Below are 14,305 nucleotides of genomic sequence, written 5' to 3' on the forward strand. Positions count from 1 at the left end.
TAGTCGAATTATATTTCAGTCAAATCATTTCTCACTTCCTCTTACATTTCTCATGAATTTTTATTGATATACTTTCTTGTTCCAACCCAAAAAATAATTCTAGTCCTGGTACATCTCATAACCTTTCTTGACTTGCCTTTTTCTTTTGTTACTTTGTATATGTAATTACTATTTCTCATAGAATGATAGAAACATTTCATCAGAGGAATATTTATCATAGCTAAAGTCATTTTTTATCACATTGTTTAATACTGTTAACTAACACAAAGATATATGTGGCTTCCTAAGAGAAATGATTTTGGTAGTTTGGAAAAGGCTACCGTAGTCTAATGAGTACCAGAATTGCCTTTAGGCCATAAGAAAAAATTTTCATTTAGCAGTCTTTCAGAGTAGTGACCAGTTATAATTCTAACATAGAAATTTCTGAAATAAGGACATGAATGGCTAACTAAGGAAAATAATGTTATGGACAAAAAGATAAGCAGTCATGGAGATATTGCTGCAAATTTCCCACTAACTAATATTGGTCTTTATGAAGATAATATCTTCACTTCTGTTAAGGAAATATGAGGTCCTACAAGAGGCAAAATTAAGACAATTTCTTTGTTATTTGTTATTCATTAAAGACTATTTTATTGAAATTCTATTTTAAATGAATTTATGTAATTTTCTTACTTTGTAAATGAAGAAGCAGTATTCAGAGGAATCACAGAATGTTTCAATCTGCTTCTCTCTACTTCTGCCCAGGTAAGCATTTCTATTTGGTCCATAATTAAGCTTTTTTATATATAGAACCTATTAATTAATTCATTAGATTTATTTCTCAATTTAGAATGACTTTACTTAGAAGATGAACAGAAATGTGTTTTTTTCATTTTTCATCTATTATCAAAAAACTCATCCTTAATCTTTCTTTCATACCTAATCAGGATAGTAAGTAAATGGAATGAGTTGTCAACAATACTTCATTTTAGCTATTAGTAAATTACTTTAGTGAAAATTAACTACTTTTTGTGAAATAATTCATCGATGTATACATTAATTTCTAGTGATTATGTAATTTCTTCAGAAATGGCTACAACTGGCTTGGCCAAATCTAATTAATTTGATCAATGTTGAACCAGACTGGGTCTTGTGTCAGATGGACATTGGAGAATGCTTCCTTGGGGGATGAGATCTTCACCTTCTAGGTGACAGTGTTCCTATAAGGAAGGAATACATTGGCCATGTATTCAGGAATGGAAGCCCTCTCAAGACAGCTTTGAAAAGCATCTCCATGGAAAGGAAGAGACCAGGGTCAGGACAGAGAGTCTATAGTTTGGTGAGAATGCCAGAACTGTCATGACTATGCTCCACAGGAGCATCAATTTGGCTATCCATGGAAAGAGGTAAAAGGATATTTGATAAGAACTAGGAAAAAATTAAATAATAAAATCAGTTTACCAGGAACAATACCGGGTAGATGACCACGTAAACTAAAAGAGTGGAACCACTTACATTTACTCCCAGGTCTATTTGTCAATTGTTTGACCAAAAAAAAAAACCAGGGCAACTGTTTCTGATGTAGGATAAGCAAAATCAATTAGAAATCATAGGGGCTGAAGAGATGGCTCAGCTGTTAAGAGCACTGACTGCTCTTCTGAAGGTTGTGAGTTCAAATCCCATCAACCACATGGTGGCTCACAACCATCCTTAAAGAGATCTGAAGACAGCTACTTACACATACTTACATATAATAATAAATAAATGTAAAAAAAAGAAATCATATTTACCTCAACATGTACTGATAAGTAACTATCATTAACAAAATCACAAGAATAATTAAAATGGTTCATAGACAATGTATTGACAAACAACACATTAATCATGTAAAATATTAGAGTAAAACATTTCATCAGTGAGAATATATATGTGTAGTAAAGTAAAAATATAAAATATTATTTAAAATATTTTATAATCTTTATAATTAGTGATATTTGGTCTTTATTCTATGTTCAATATTAAAACTTTATTAGTTAATATAACTTCAGTTTTTAATTTCTTATGAAATATTTCTCTAATATGCTCCATAAATAAGTTTTATATAAAGGGGTATCTTATTATTAATAAAAAAAATATCTTGGATATGAAGCATGACTTGTAAAATACTTATCTTTCAAAATTGTCTGTTTTCAAGAATTAAGGATAATATAAATGATTGTCATTACCAAGTATTCTTGTCCATATGTGTAATGGATGACTGTTAGTCACTGATAGAAGTGCCAGGGCAAAGTGTCATTGTAGTCTGCTGATATGAATGAATACCAGGAATGAAATACGATTTTAAAATTTGCTTATTGGTGTCTAAAGTTCATAAACCATGAAAGTTCAAGTGGCTTTTAGAAATGCTGAATACTATCATCAAACTTGTTATTTAGACTTAAAAGAGTTGGAATTTCTTTTGGGGAGAACAGATTGAACTACATATCTGAGAATTGATAATTGGGGAAAATGCTATTCAGAGATTTGGAAACTTGTGAATAGTATTTTTGTATTAACAAACACATGGTAAAAGGCAGGTTGCCGGCTCATGGGCATCCCCATTCTACTAGAGATGCCCTTTCTGTAGTCCTCACCACCTTGTTGCTGTCTCCTGTCCCCCAACTATGAGAGAGAGACGCCTGCCTGACTCGTCTATACTAGCAATGAGAACCCTACTTACACCACCACCAGCCTATGGACTTCTCCATACCCTCAGCCATCCCAACCCTTGATATTTCTCCCTTTTCACCCACATTTCCATGTCTTGGACTCTAAATGGGACAAAGAAATCCTGCTCACTCAGAGGCCACTCCAGCTAACAGAGCTCCAAGTAGGCCACTCACAGACCTCTGCCAATCTCTCTTTGCCCATCCAGCCTCTACCTAGTCCTCACTCTCCTCCTCATTGTCATATTGTCATCTCCCTGTCACAACTCCAGCAACACTCACCCTCCCCACCTCCCGCTTAACTGGTGGCCACATGGTAAAAAAAGTCCAATCTATGTATTCAGCACATTGCCATCAAAGTTCCAACACAGTTCTTTGCAGATTTTGAAAGGACAATATTCAGCTTCATATGAAAATCAAAAATCCTAGGATAGCTAAAACAATCCTGAACAATAACATAATTTCTGAAGGTATCACCATCCCTGATTTCAAGCTGTAGTAAAACAAACAAACAAACAAAAAAAACTAAAGTAATAAAAACTACTTGGCATTTGGCATAAAAACAGACATACAGATCAACTAAATTGAGTTGAAGACCCAGACATAAACCCATGCATGCCCAGGGACAGCTAATATTTATAAGTAAGCCAAAAGACACAGTCTAAAAAAAATGAAAGTATCTATAACAAGTAGTGTTGTTCAGACTGTGTATCTGCTTGTAGAAGAATGAAAATAGATCCACATTTCATAACCCTATACAAAACTCAAGTTTAAGTGGATCAAAGACTTCAACATTAAATCAGACACACTGAATCTGATGGAAGATAAAATAGGGAATAGTTTTGAACCCGTTGGGACAGGAGCCTGCTTCCTAAGTAGAAAACCCATAGCACAGGCACTAATATCAACAATTAACAAACAGGACTTCATAAAACAAAAAAGCTCCTGTAAGTTAAAGACACCATCAAAACAACGAAATGGCAGCCTACAGAATAGGAAGATTTTCACCAACTCGACATCAGATAGAGGGCTAATATCCAAGACGTATAAAGAACTCAAGAAACTAAATATCAAAATGCCAAAACATCTAATTTAAAAATGGGGTAATGATTCTAAAAATAGAATTCTTAAGAGAGGAATCTCACATGACTGAAAAAAACACTTAAAGAAGTATACAGCTTGCTTAGTCATAAGGGAAATGCAAATTAAAATTCATTGGAGATACCACTCTACACCTTTCATAATGGCTAAGATCAATAATAGAAGTGACAATTCATGCTGGGTGAGGATGTGGAACAAGGAGAACACTTCTCCGTTGCTAGTGGGAGTGTAAACTTGTACAACCACTACAGAAATCAATGTAGCATTCCTCAGAAAATTGAAAATTGATCTATTTCAAGTTCCAGGTATACCACCATTGGGCATATATCAAAGACACTCCATCCACAAGGACACTTGCTCAACTATTTTCATAGTAGCTTTATTCATAATAGCCAGAAACTGGAAACAACCTAGATATCCCTCAACTGAAAAATGGATCAAAATTTTGTTACATTTGCATAATGGAGTATTACTGTTTCAAAACAACAACAAAACAAAGACATTTGCAGACAAAGGGTTGGAGCTAAAGAAAATCATCCTGAGTGAGATAATCCAGTCTCCAGAAAGACAAAACACATGTATTCACTTATAAATTGATATTAGCTCTTTAAGAAAAGTGATACTCATACTACAATCCACAGATGCAGAGAGGCTAAGGAAGAAAGAGGATCACTGTGAAGGAAAACTAGAATAGATTTTACAGAATCAACCAAGCAGGGCTCATAGGAGCTCACAGAGACTGAAGTAGCAATCATGGAGCCATCATGGGTCTGTTCTAGGTCCTCTGCGTATATAATATGTTCATTCAGTTGGTATTTTTATGGATTTCCTAACAGTGGGTTTAGGGTGTGTCTCTGAGTTTTGGCATGCCTTGGGACCCTTTTACTCCTACTGGGTTGCCTTGCCCAAATTTGATGTGAAGGTTTGTGCCTGGTCTTATTGTATCTTGTTATGCCATGTAGCAGTCCCACCACAGGAAGCCTTGATGACAAGTTCAGGTTCTAAAGCCAAGGACATGTTTTATAGAGAGCAGTATGGTACGGCGGGGGGAGGGGTGCCACAGTGAGCCCATGCTGAGGCATCCCTACCCACAAGGTACCATCCAGATGGGTGGAGTATAGACTAGCGTTTATTTAGCAGAACGGAAAGAGGTTTGAGAAGGGAGTAGAGGCAGAGAAAAAGGAGAGAGAGGGGAAGTGGAGAGAAAGAGATGAGAAGAGACCAGCGAGGAACATGTGGAGAGAGAAGAAGGGAGGGAAAAAGGGAAAGAGAGAAAGGGTCAGAGAAAGAAAAGAGAGAGTCTGAGATTTAAGGGAAGTAAACACTCCCTTTTATAGCATGCCAGGCTTACCTGGCTGTTGCTAGGTAACTACTGGGAGGAGCCTAGAAGGAATGCTAAGGTGCTAACAAACTGTATCTTCCCTTTCTAGGAGTCCTTACAAGGGTCACCTTTATAAAATCCTGAGAGATCCTATTGCACTTTATTGTTAAGATACCATGGACTAGTTTATGACAGCAGCAGCAAAGCTAAGAGTTAGATTGGATGGACGCTACCCCAATACCACTGGAAGTAACACTTGATTGCAATAAGTTTTCTGCTTATATGCTTGGGTGCCAGAACTTTACTCCCCATTTAATAGTCAGTCAATAAATTATCTCCATTGAATTGAGCTACAAATTCTATATAAATTTATTTGGATGTTTAGTTATTTATGGGCCTTATGAATCAAACAGACACAGGTTTGAGGCTCTGCCATTCTCAATGCAATTTATATGGAACAAGGATTTTGACAGATTTCCTAAGACTCACATCTCTCATCTATATTTGAAATTTGCAAAGTTTTATTTCATTCAGTTGGTTTTATGATTCTGTAATATAAAATGTGTTAGTATTGAGTTTTTTGATCTAGCTAGAATTCCATAACATTCTTCTACAAGAGCTGGAGTGATCAAATGCAGAAAATACAGTTAATATCCCTTGAAAGAAGGAAGGAAGGAAGGAAGGAAGGAAAGAAGGAAGAAAGGAAGGAAAGGAGGGAAGGGAAGAAGGAAGGACAGAGAGAGAGAGAAAGAGAGAGAGAGAGAGAGAGAGAGAGAGAGAGAGAGAAAGAGAGAGAGAGAGAGGAAGAGAGAGAGAGAGAAAGAGAGAGAGCTCTCCTAGCTTCAAAAACAAAGGGGCTTTTCTGAGCAGACATGCTCATCAAGAAAAAAGACTGAGGATCTCATCAAGCAGCACACCCCTGACTGTTTTAAGTACTGGTCCTTCTGGAGAACTCGTAGTTTTGCTCAGAGAACCACAAAATAAAAGTATTATGGAAGAAAGCCAGGATAGCTATGGTGCCAAAATATGTATCCCACAAAAGCAAACAGCTTCAAAATTACTATGTTTACAAAAAGGCTCACGCAATGAAATAAATGAAAGTTTCATGATCTAAGAAAGATTTAAGTTAACCAACACCTTTCTATTGTTCTACCTCTTTTAGTGGGTGTTGAGGGAATTGGCACTTACTGAAGGAGGTATGATAATTTGTCTTTGAATAAAGCACTTTATCCCATTAATTTCTGCAATTGTGGTAGGAGATAAGATTTAAGACATTGACTAACTGAAAATTAAGATTTTAGAAAAAAAGAAGAAAAGAAACAAAGAATAGCTTATGTCATTTTATATGGAAAGTATGCTAAATTTAATTTTATATAACCACTTAAAAAACCTTTTAGTGTCATTTATATGCTCTTATTCATACTGGATTTGTCTTTATAGTTATGGCAAGACAGTCTTTTTAAGCCCCATTTGATTATTATTTTAACCACAATTGAGGAATAGAATGACCTAGAGAAGATATTAAAAACAAAACAAGACACAATGTGCAAAAGAATAAAAATTAGTTGTGCTACCTTCAAGATCCTTGAACTTGTATTGGGTATGTATGTATTTTAAATTTTGCAAATCCTCTTAGGTAGTTTACATTCAATGGTGAAAAAAGAAAATTGTGCCATTTAAAATAAGAAAATACCTAGAAACCAACTGAATAAATGACACTTTTAAATTCATCTAATATTTAAATAAGAGTAAATCAGTAATAACTTATCCAGAGAGATTGCTTGGTAGATTTTTTAAATTATTATATAACATTTTAGATTTAAAAATCTAAAATGAAAAATGTATATAAATATGCTATTCCCAGCTTCAAAAACAAAATACTGCCACATAGTTAAGATCAGCTGCACACTTTGCAAAATGTGTTTCCTTTTCTATTTTATACACACACACACACACACACACACACACACACACGCACACGCATACACATACACATACACACACACTCTCACAGATACTCACAGTTACTGTTTCTCTTCTTGATGGAATGGTGTAAACTGTAGCATGTAGTTTCTACTACCCTGACTGCCCTGGTTCCCTTGGATCCAGGGAGGAAACACACACACACACACACACACACACACACACACACACATACACACACACACACACACACACTAGCTCATTTTTAACCTGCCTGTGGTTGGGCTTTTCTAACCCTCTTCAGGCTAGTGGACCTTATGTTTATTCCTTGCTCAACAGTCTAAATCTGCCCTCAACTTAGTTGCCAGGTTACCTTCTCCTTGCTACCCAAGGCCCAGATATGGAAGCAGTCAATAGCTACTCTACCAGAGATCTCCCCTGGCTGTTGACTCTCTCTCTCCCTCAGAAACATGGCTAATCCTCCTCCTTTAGCCTGCCTGCAAGAATCTGGAAGTCCCGCCTCTTCTGCCCAGCCATTGATTGCTGATATCATTATTGATCAATCAAAAACCAATTGGGGAACAGGAACTTCATCAGTTGCTGCAGATTCTCAAGAAAATCATCAAAACCACCCCCTAAAATAAATATGTCCACAGAGATAATATTTTTTTACTTCACTTTGTTGAACTTATTTTGTACTTTTACTCTTGGCATACTATGCTCATCAATCTTTATCTTTTATCTTTTCTTCCTTAAAACATCCTTTTATAAACTTCTGCTTTCATTTCTCATAAATGGAATGTTAGACTAGCTGACTCAATACGTAAGATGATGCTCTACCCTTTTTAAAATAATTCTTATTTTCTGAGCTTACTACATTTGTGTTATAAGTGTAAATGTATGAGAATTCTAGTTGGTTTATACCAACAGTAACAAGGCCAATTTTACTTTACAAAAGTAATTAATTATTTTAAAAAATATTTTAACTTTAATACATGTTTCAAAATTAATGCTGTTAAATATATGTACATGTGTTAATTTAACATGTGCATTTCCTGTGTTTGAATTCATCTTAAAATCTTTCCCCTGTATTGAATTAGATCTTTCATTGTATTAATCATGCCTTAAAGAGGAGAAGTTCATAATTATGTCTATATCTTTGATAATGAAGCATTTAAAAAGACCATTGCGATGGCCACACTGGCCAAACCTTGCATTACCTTAGGTTTCCAGCCTTATCTATCTATCTATCTATCTATCTATCTATCTATCTATCTATCTATCTATCTTCAGTATCAATGTTGAGGCTGGGGCCTAGCATATTGACAGCATTGAGTTACAACAGCAACCCAAAAGAAAAGTGTCTTTGGGTTTCTATTGCTGTTATGAAATACTTGACCAAAAATAAAGATAGGAAAGAAAGGGTTTATTGGGCTTATACTTCCATTTTGTTGTTCATTATTGAAGAAAGTCAGAGCAGGTATTCAAACAGGGCAAGAACTCAAACAGGGAAAGATCCTGGAGGCAGGAGCTACTACACAAGCCATGGAAGACTGCTGCTTACTGGCTTGCTTCCTCTAGCTTGCTTAACCTCCTTTCTCTAGAATATAGAACTTGTACCATACACAATGGGATGGCTGGGTCCTCCTCTTTTGAACATTAATTGAAAAAAAAAATGCCTTACAGCTAGCTCTCATAGAAGCACTTTCTCAACTGTGGCTCCTTCATCTCTGATGACTCTAGCTTGTGTCTAGTTGACATAAACTAGCCAGTACAGAAGAGGTTGTTAATTTTGTTGAATATCATTTCAGTATCTTTCTTTTATGCATCAGGTGGCATTGCTGTTTCTAGTGACTTCTTGCCTAGCCCAAGAACATAACTGTAGAGGGTAAGAGGCCCTTGTGTATATAGAGAGGTACCTGGGAAACCAGGAAAAGTGAAACATTAAAGCTTATCTTATCTGTTCAAAGGAAGAAGATGTTTACCTGCATTCCACCAAATACTGACTCCCACAGGCCACTGTGTTTACATCAGTCATTCTCCCTAGATCCTTATCTTAAGCATTGTTTCTAAGACAACAAGACACATCTTTATGGAAGAATTCATATGTACATTGCAAAGAATTTCAGTGTAAATATGTCTTAAACTTTCTTCCTTATGCACACAGGACTGAGATAATTGTCATCAGGAAACTTCTTTTTTAAAAATTGTTCTGTGCTCAGATATGGCTAAATTAAATTGTGGCAGATATCAGAGGTTTAAACTAGTGAAGATAAGTTGAATGAACCAAGTTTCATTCTTGTCACTCTGCTGAGGGTGATGCTTGCCGGATCCCTCACACACAAAGGCTTACTTTTCTATTCATCCAAAAATATTATAGTTTCCTATGACACAGGTCAGTGATCCATTTTGAATTAATCATGACATATGGCACAAAAGATCTGATGGAATTCCATTATTTTCCATATGAATATTCAATTGTTCTAGAGTGTGCTAATACTCATCTTTTTTCATTGAATTACATTTTAGGACTTTACTTTCACTTCAAAAGGGCAACTAGACATCTTGATATATGGTTTTACATATTATAAAAGTGGTAAAAATGACTTATGAGAGCATGAATTGCTTTAAAATGGAATAGAAATGAGAAATAATGACCAGACATCTGCAAATGGACTGATACTGAGTTACTGTTGAGAATCCCCTGGTTGTTAATACTTAAAGAAAGACAGATATTCATGGTATGAGCTGCAATAAATTAACTTTCTGGAGGCAGCAATCTAATTAGCTATTCCTATTTTGTCCCAGGAGTTTTGTGACTCTAGAAAGATGGGGATCAAATGCTTCTTTCAACTGCAGTCAGCACTCAGCAGAATTTAGCCCTTAGAATACTGTGGGGTTTATGCTCTAAACATCAAAAAAATCATTATATCTTCAAAATTAAATTTATTAAGATTCACAACCCAGAAAATTCAGTTGTATATTTGAGTTTTATCATATACATATTGCAAAAATCAAATGCAAGGATTTGTAGGAAACAAAGTTCAAATACCAAGAAAACAAAAGTTGGTTTTTTGTTTTTGTTTTTGTTTTTGTTTTTATACTCATTAGTGTTGCAACATTGAAAGCTTACCCACATGTTATTCATGTTAGGTTTGGGCTCATTAATCACTTCACCTTAGTGAGACTCTACTGAAATCTGATGCTGTAAAATAGACATTAGGTATAAGTTTTAAAGCGATGATTTCCTTCAAATGTGAGCATCACTCATTCTTTAGGAATATGGGCACACAATAAAGTTGTGAACAGAGTCTCAGGATTAAGTATAACCAACTTTTCTGTGTTCTGTATGAGTTCTAGCAGGAAACCTTGAAGCCCTTCCAGAAATGAGTTCCACGTTGACTTTCTGTTTATTTTCTGAGGGCAAATCAAGCAGGTAAAATTGCACATATTCTTATACTGTCGCCCACATTCACTTTACAGTAAAAGTATAGACAAAAGTAAGTACAGTAAACATATTAAAATGCATGTTCTTTATCAGGGGATTATGGGCCACTCCTATAGAAATGCCTCAAAATAACATCACAAACTCCTAAAATACACCAAATGTTGTACTCAGGGAAAAAAATGTTTGTTTATGCATAATTATATACATTTAGATCCTTAAGGACTTCTAATTTCAGGGAAAACTCCTATTAGATAGCACTGTTGTGTGGCTGATCACACACGAATCATACTCCAACAAAGGTTTTTTTTTTTTTTTTTCAGCCTCTTAACATTGTGGTCAGTTAGTATCAAAAGTAAATGGAAAGAGGGTATTTCACAATATGCTCTCTTAATTTGTCTGACCCCTTTATTCTCCTTTTTAGTCTCCTGTTCAAATAATTTATATCTTAAAACCATGAATATATTTACCTTTTTATTCTAATTGAAAAAATCACACAATATGTTCTTAATAATACATTCTTATTATGCTGTTTTTCTCTCCCAGTTCCTTCCAGATCCTTCCCATATTTCCACCGACCCAACTCATTGCCTTTTCTCTTTCTCTTGAAAAACAAATAAACAAAAAATACACACATACATACTCCAAAGAAACACAAAAATAAAAGCCAAAATACCCAAGTAAAAGACCAATATGAAAAAAATAATGCTCAAACAGAACAAAATGAGACCAAAAAATCTGCCAAAACTTCATTGAGATTACTTTGCTTGAACCAGCTACTCCTGAGTTTGGAGCTGGCCTGGAAATATGGTTAAGATCACCAGTGTAACTCCATTGAAGAAAACTAATTTTCCTCTGCCAGGGAGTATCAATTGTAGATAGCCTCGTGGTTAGTGGTGATAGATCATTCCCACTTTCTCTTCTAAGTGCTGAGACCATATCTGGATTGAACTCATGCAAGCCCCGTGTGTATTGCTATAGTCTCTTTAAGGTCATACGTGAATCTGTACTGATATATCTGAAAGCCCCATCTAGAAGTGATTCATCAACTCTAGCTCTTCCAATCTTTCAGCCTCCTCTTCCACATAGATATCTGATCCCCCAGGGGCAAGGTTTTGATGAAGCTGTACTATTTAGGACTTAATGTTTCAAAGTCTTCTGCTGTTTGCACACGGTCCAGCTGTGAGTCTCTGTGTTAGTTCCCATTTGCTGATAAGAAGAAGCTGATCTGGTGGTATCTGATCTACAGGTATAGCAGAATTTCATTATAAGTCATTTTATTTCTATGTTTGTTTAACATAACAATATTTCTTTTTTTTTCTTTAGGCCTGTGACCTAACCTGTCTCAGGTTCTTGTCCACCTGAACAATGTCAAGCATGGGCTCTATCACATGGAGCGGACCTTAAATCCCACCAGATATGGGTTGGTTACTCCCACAAAACTTTTGCCACTATTGCCCCAACATATCTTACAGGAAGGTCACCATTGTAGTTCACAGATTATGTAGCTGGGTCGATGATTGTCTTTCTCCTCTGGGACATGCAGGGTATCTTGCAGAACCATAACCATTAGCCAGTAGAGGGGAAGCTTCCAGTTAAGTACCAACTCTAATTTTCTGTGCTCAGTGGTATATTTACCTGCTGACATTAGCAATAGGGCCTTACCATCAAGTTATGAAGAACAACCAATAGAGTTGGCGGGTGGTGTTTGGATTTTTACATAGGGTCTATTTTACCAGCATTTCAACAAGATGTAGGCCATTCATGGAACTGTAAGTTTCACTTCCTGTCAAAATATTGTCTAGCGAAGACTTGATTGGGGGGCATTTTTGTGTACTGTGTATTCAGATGCTGATTGCTATGCCCAGAGATCTGGTCGCAGTATGGACATTGGCATGGTCAAGCTTCTTCAGTCTTAATGCTATGTAAAAATAATTTTCCATCACTTCTGGTTGGTTAATTAAAACCTCATTAGCCAACTAGATTAGTGGAAGAGAATAGGATGGGACTTCCAATCCTAGTTAGGGTGTTCCAGAAATAGCTCAGATAAAGGAACACAAGAAGCAGCGGAGTAGACAAGGACTACAGGGACAAGAAGGTGCAGAGAAACCACACAGAAAGAACATGATGATTCACCATGAGGTAGTGATGAAAGAACATCCATGAGAACACGCATGTACCAGAGTGAGCCAGATAAGGCTCAATTTAAAGTTAAACACCCATATGGCTATATTTACTAAAATACAGCCTAGTTGGGTTAGAATAGTTTAGAACCTGCCCAATGTAGTGCATGCAGCCTGTTAATAAAAATACCAGGTCTCTGTGTCTTTATTTGGGAACAGACTAGAACACAGAATCAAAATGCCCTGAGGTAATTTAGGAGCAAAGGGTACAGAAGACCATCACCCACATCCCCCTACAAATTACATTTTCAGAACTTTGTCTCTCCCAACATTTAGACTCCTGTGGTAGTTTGAATGAAAATAGGCTCAAAGGGAATGGCACTATTAGGAAGTGGGCTTTGAGGATTCTGATGCTCAAGCCAGACCCAGTGTCATAGATTTTCCTTTCCAGGTACAGAATGCTTGATGCCCTCTCCAGCACCCTATAACCTGCAGGTCACCATGCTTCCTGCCATGACGATAACAGACTAAACCTCTGAACCGTAAGCCAACCACAAATAAATCTTTTCTTTTATCAGGATGGGCATGATCATGGTGCCTCTTCACAGTAATAAAACCAAACTAAGGCAATCTTTTTCATATATGTATACATTTTAGAAGGCGGCTACAGTATTAGGCGTTCATGTGACCCTTACTGCTGTGTGTCACATCCTGTACTCCCTCTGTTACCCTTCTCTTCCATCCTCCCTTCCCATTTAATCACCCACTCCAGTTCCCACCGTACTTCCCTGGTCTGTTCCATAACAATATATTCTATTTCTTCTTCCATAGGGGAGTCTTTCTTCCTTTACAGCCTTTTTTTACATGATTTCTGTGGTTATAGAAATTACAGCATGCATGCTGAAGGCTTAAAAATCTAATGTTTACAAATAAAATAATTATATAGCATTTGTGTTTTTGAGTTTGAGTTCTTCACTCAAGATGACATTTTTTTCTGTAAGAGTTCCATTTATTTATGCTCATACTTTATGGTGTAATTTGTTAACAGCTGAATAATATTCCATTGTGTAAATGTAAAATATTTTCACTATTAATTTGTTAGTTGATAGACATCTAGGATGTTTCCAGTTTCTGGTTATCAGGAATAAAGCAGCATTGAAGATGGTTGAGCAAGTGTGTCTTTGGTACTATGTACAGTTCTTTGAGCATATGCCTGAGAGTGGTATAGCTGAATCTTGAAGATCTTAATGTGCAGTATAATGTTCTCTGTAGTGTGTGTGTGTGTGTGTGTATGTATGTGTGTGTGTGTGTGAGAGAGAGAGAGAGAGAAGAAGCATAAATACTTACAAATTATAATTTCTCAAAGAGTTTGTATATTTTAAACTGCGTATGATTAAAATTGTGTAGGATTATTAGGCAAACATAGTATTCTTAAATTTGGAAACCATGTTAAGGATTGACCATGATCAGTTTATTCTATTTTTATATAATCGGAAAGAAAAATTTTTTTTTTAAAATTTATTCTTCTCTCATACCTTACAGCCTGACCACAGCTTCCCCTCCCTTCTCTACTCCCTGCCCCCACCCACAAAAATTTCTAGCTTAATATTTATCAAAATGCCATATAAATTATAGTGAGCAAAACAATGTGAGATTGAAGTGATTGTTCTCACAAAGTTGACTGAACATGAACTCGTTTTCTAGA

General features: G+C 36.0%; 1 long non-coding RNA gene across 1 annotated transcript; it reads left to right on the forward strand.

Moving 5' to 3' along the window:
• The first annotated feature begins 699 nt into the window (after positions 1-699).
• On the forward strand, positions 700-13,106 carry LOC116075297. Its single transcript, XR_004112515.1, has 3 exons — positions 700-747; positions 11,804-11,900; positions 13,052-13,106. It is a non-coding gene; the product is annotated as an uncharacterized LOC116075297 (long non-coding RNA).
• Positions 13,107-14,305: the final 1,199 nt, after the last annotated feature.

This window comes from Mastomys coucha, unplaced genomic scaffold, assembly GCF_008632895.1.
Source record: "Mastomys coucha isolate ucsf_1 unplaced genomic scaffold, UCSF_Mcou_1 pScaffold3, whole genome shotgun sequence".
Taxonomy (NCBI): domain Eukaryota; kingdom Metazoa; phylum Chordata; class Mammalia; order Rodentia; family Muridae; genus Mastomys; species Mastomys coucha.